The 5,475-nt window shown below is 37.4% G+C and overlaps 1 pseudogene; it reads right to left on the bottom strand.

Annotated features, from left to right (window-relative positions):
• Positions 1–4,859: 4,859 nt before the first annotated feature.
• On the bottom strand, positions 4,860–5,195 carry LOC118649688 (annotated as a pseudogene).
• Positions 5,196–5,475: the final 280 nt, after the last annotated feature.

The following is a 5,475-nucleotide window of genomic DNA, read 5'->3' as shown; positions in this document are numbered from 1 at the left end:
AACTTACTCTGTAGTCATATAAGCATTCACTCACTAACTCAAGCAACTCTCTTTGAAAAATCAGCTGACTATCATACATGTAAAGTGGCACTAAAAAATTTCTAACTTCAAGAACCATACTAGCCAGAATAAAAAAAATATTATTAAAAATTTCATAAAATAATTTGAGTACTCTATTAGGTTGATTTTATTTTCAAATCATGCAAAATGAACTTGAAATAACTTAATTAAAAAGGAAAATTGAAAGTTGCTATTGTAAATTTCTGAATTTACTCATACAGTTTTTCAGTCAGTATTTAAGAATCTACATTTTACCATTCTCTACAATAGACAATGCATAGAGGATGATGAAGAAAGGGAGATAATTTATGAAGTCATTACTATTGAGGAGATAAAATCAATGGGATTTTGTTAAGTATTAAATTTTTAAAAAAATTTTATTGTTGAAAGTATCATATATATCCTCTTTTTTCTCCCATTGACCTCTTCTAGCCTAACCCTGCCCTGCCCCAGGCCTCCACCCAGTGATCCCATTTCTAGGAATATATCCTAAGAAACCCAAAACACCAATCAGAAAGAATGCATACACCCTCAAGTATTAATTTTTGAAGAGCATTGGGGTGAACCAAAAACAGCATGAAGAATGATTTCTATTGGTTGATCTCTTTCCCATCTCCACCCTCCCCTGTCTTCCCTCTGAGATTTGACAGTCTGTTCAATGTTTCTATATCTCTGGGTCTATTTTTGTTCAAAGGAACATATGTAATATTTTCAATAATAAAGAATATATATTTAAAAATATATTAAAAATAATAAGACATGCATTACAAAAAATATAATGATTTCTAAGATTTTTTCTTTGCATGTCAAAATGTATAGGCATTCTAGTCAGTGGGAGACATTGGTTATTAACAGGCTGTGGAGAAAGCATTGAACTCATAGTAATGTCCGTGGACCAAAGGAAGAACTGGAATCAGATACTTGAAACATTGTAAGAACGCTTCACAGTGGATGTCAGGCACCCAAAATCAGCCAGTGTTTTTCTATTACTGTTTGAGCACCCAGAGCGATAAACCATAGAACCTTCCTTATTTTCAAATTCAAACGTGAGGAGAGAGGATGTATTAGAAAATTTGGGGCAAGTATTTGTTAACTAAAGTGACAACTCTTTGATGTTGTACCTGATGAATGCCATGGGAAAATGGAATGAATGGAAGGTTTCAAAAAATGGGAGTGGTTGTGGCTGAAAGACCCTATTCACTCATAAAACAGAGTATTTTGAGGGTTTCATGAGAACCACAGAGTACACATAGTGATGCCAATGAATAAATATTAGTTATTTCATAGCTCTTAATTTTCAGTGTTTTCTTTTTTCTCCTCATTTGGTGTATTGGCATTTTATTCTGCTGGTTTTTTTTCCAATCATCATCTATGTCATTCTAGAGTAATGTATTTGTATTTCTCTATTTTCCACATTTTACCATTACCCATGCCTATTCAATCCTGTATTGCTATCTTCCTTCTTGAACAGACATAGTTCAATTGATATTTCTATATGGAAAATCTAATATTAAATAATAAGTATGTATCCCAATTGAAATGTTTCAAAATTCTAGTATGATATTACAGTATATCCCTTGTTCTTAAGATGAAATAGTTAGAATGTGTTTCTTCCTGGACAACCCAACTCTCATCTATTTTCTTATCCCATAGAAAGAATTTTTAATGCTATTATGATTTCCCTTATGACACCATTTTCCCTTAACATTTATATTGCAATGTATACTCTCATAGTTATATTTTTTATTTTATAAATTTAATCTAGCTAATAATAGAAATGTAAGCTCTGTTTTATGTATTTTATCATTAACTTACTTATTATTATTTTTTACTTTTACGTGATCTTTATTTGGTTATAATTAGCAGGTAAATGCAGCTATTTGATACTACTTGCATCAATGGAAATGCCTTATCTCTGCTTTGGAAGGTAAATAATACCTTGGCTGAATATATATATTTTTATCATATATGTTTTTATATCAAAGGAATTTAACATTATTACATTCCATCCCTGACTTTGTCCCTTTGTTCCTCTTTTCCTGCCTTATTCCCTTTCAATCCTCTTTCTATAAAAGAGATCAGTGAAACAATTGCCAAAACTTCAATGAGGTCCATGATAAGAATGCAGAATGGATAAATCTAAATTCCTCATTTTAATATATTGTAATGTTATAAAGTCCCTTTTGTTTGTAGAAAATAAGCACTAAAGAGATAGGAGGTTATAAGGCTTAATGTCAGTGGCTTATTTTTAAACTAGTGGTCCAGTACATAAAATTCATGCACGGAACTGGGGCGGGCAGGGGGGGGCGGGCCGGGGATGCACCCAGCCTGCACCCTCTCCAATCAGAAACCCGTTGGGGGATGTCTGACCACCGGTTTAGGGCTGATCTCACAGGGTACAGGCCTAAACCAGTGGTCAGACATCCCTCTCGCAATCTGGGACTACTGGCTTCTAACCCTTCACCTATCTGCCTGCCTAATTGCCCCCAACTGCCCTCCCCTGCTGGCCTGATCACCTCTAACTGTCTCTGCCTTGGCCCCCACCACCATGGCTTTGTCTGGAAGGAAGTTGGATGTCTGGAAGATGGCCAGTTGACCCAGTCTAATTAGCATATTACCCTTTTAGTAGTATAGATAGATTATATAGGATAGGATTGCTTAAATGGGGGGGGAGGGGCTTTTTCATCAGAGGAGATGCTCTTGGCAGACAAAAATACATAATCCCTATATCTGGACTGATAGTCAGCGATATGCACTATACTGCCAAACCGCTCACTAAAAAAATTGAACAACTTTCTTACACCTTACACCAAAGAGCTGTTGCCCTTAAAACCCCTCCTCAGCCCCCACCTTAGGTTCTACATTCGCAGTTCACCCAGAGTAGGTTCTGATTTGTTGGTTTCTATGCCAGGCAGCATCAAATCTCTGCCTCCTATGGCTAGTGGCTCCTCATACTTCACCCAGATTTGGTTCTGATTGGTAGGTTTCTATGCCAGGCAGCATTTCCGGGCCTATCTCTGGGCCTGATCAGAGAGGCAGGGCTGATGAGCAGCCCCAGTGGAGGCCCTAGAGAAAGTGAGGTGCAGCTGCTGGCCAGGCCCCAAGAGAAAGAGAGAGGTAACAGCTGATCAACAGCTGCCATGGAGACTGCAGATCAGACCCTGTCTCTCTCTCTGGGCCTCTCTCTGGGCCTGATCCACAGCCCCCTTGGCAGTCAGTTCTGGGTTGCTGTGCCGCACCAGTGGCAGTCAGTGCTGGGTCACCATGGTAACCCAGCACTAACTGCAGGACTGCAGGTGTTTGGTCTAGCTTTTGGTTGTTGTGGACGTTACGAACCCTGGCTTTATATATATATATATATATATATATATATATATATATATATATATATATAGATTGTTGAGGAAAAAACATTATTTGTACAATTATTGCAAAATTTCTCTGTTAGTAATTATTTGGAAATAAAAACAAAAATGTTGTGACATTAAGTTCTAATTTTTACATTTTAAAGATGTAATTCTATGTGAGAATGATAATCTTTATTTTGTAGATACCACTATCTATGTATACATGTTGTAAAATTTCCCCTTTACACATGGGATTCAGAAATGACATCCACTTTGTTGTAGAGCTGCTTTGTTTTTCCTTGTTAGTCTAAGTCACTGTGCAACATTGTTAACAAGAAAAACTCAAATCTTTTAATGTAAGATTTCTTATAGTTTTTGTATTTTTTTCTCTTACAGGTACTATAATTCAGTTTTATTTTGTATTCTGCATGTTTTCCACATCTATTCTTAGTAGTGTTTATTATTTTTCTTTAATCTGTCAGTCTACATATACTACACCTCTGTATTTTAAATACTAATGCAAGTTTATTATATACAGCATCAGACAGGTAATAAAGCAATATTTCTAAAAGCATGATTTCAGATTGCAGGTTTGATCCCCATCCCTGGTCCAGGCATGTATGGGAGGCAATTGGTGGAAGTTTCTTTCTCTCTCCCTCTCCCTTCTCTCTCTAAAATCAGTAATAATAATAATAAGAAGAAACATATCCTCAGGTGAGGATTAGAAAATCAGTCAGTAGAAAAAATCATATATTGTTTTGTAACATTTGGACTCAGTGTCTAACCCTGATGGCCAATGTGTCACATTCACAATATCTGTACATCATGTGAAAAGTCCATCTAAGGAGAACATGGCCAGCTCTTTTACGTGGTGGCTATAACCACAGCAGAAGTTGCTATGAAATTCTAACATTTTGTTATTACCCAGTTATTTATAAAATTGTATTGTCTATATCATGGGAAACATTCAGAGCTACATTAGTAGTGAATACAATACCCAAGAAATAAGTAAAAATAGCAATATTAGAAATAACAATAATATTAGCAAAAACAAGCATTTCTGTTGTGGATGTGAGCTTTCTCCAAGGTATCTGAGATTTTTCAGAAATGGTAGAAATGGTCACTAACTAGTGAGGTGACATACAGGGTCTCATAAATAAGCTGATGCAGCAGTTTGCCTCAGAAGTACCTTTTGCAGGTTCTGAATGTGATTTTAGGACATTTGAAGATCAACTACATTCTTTTTTTTAACTGTTTAGTTTGCATTTCATAATCATAAACTTAACTCCGCAATCCTGCTAGACTGGGATGGGGTAAGGAAATTATGGAACCCAATGAACTGTGGTGAGAGCACAAAGTTTATAGAACATTCCAAGCAGGGGGTGAAGGGATGCTCTCCTGAGCTACAACAGGAATGGTCTGGTGGTTAAGATAAAACCCAAGTCAAATTTGTTAGAGTTCTTCACAGTCAGCAATGGTGATCTTCTTGCTGGTCTTGCCATTCCTGGGCCCAAAGCGCTCCATGGCTGTCACAATATCCATGCCTTCTTTCACCTGGCGAAGACCACATGCTTGCCATCCAACCACTCAGGCTTGGCAGTGCAGATGAAAAACTGGGCACCATTTGTGTTAGGTCCAGCATTTGCCCTGGACAAGATGCTAGGACTTGTATGTTTCAGGATGAAGTTCTCATCCTCAAATTTCTCCCCATAGATGAACTTGCCTCCTGTGCCATTATGGCTCCAGAAGTCACCACCCTGGTACATAAATCCAGAATAATTCTGTGAAAGCAGGAACCTTCTTTATAACCAAATCCTTTCTCCCCAGTGCTCAGAACACGTAAGTTTTTTTGCTGTCTTTGGAACTTTGTCTACAAACAGCTCGAAGAAGACACGGCCCAAGGGCTCACCGTGGATGGAGATGTCGAAGAACATGGTGGGGTTCACCCTGGCTGGTCACAGGTGTCTCCAGGGCAGCGGCATCTGCAAAGTAGACAATTACATCCTTAATGATCCAAGATACGTGTGGACACTCAGGGAAAAAGTGATACAAGATTGCTGTTCTATTT

The sequence above is a fragment of the Myotis myotis genome, unplaced genomic scaffold, assembly GCF_014108235.1.
Source record: "Myotis myotis isolate mMyoMyo1 unplaced genomic scaffold, mMyoMyo1.p scaffold_m19_p_3, whole genome shotgun sequence".
NCBI classification, from domain to species: Eukaryota; Metazoa; Chordata; class Mammalia; order Chiroptera; family Vespertilionidae; genus Myotis; species Myotis myotis.
This window is presented reverse-complemented; position numbering and strand designations above follow the sequence as displayed.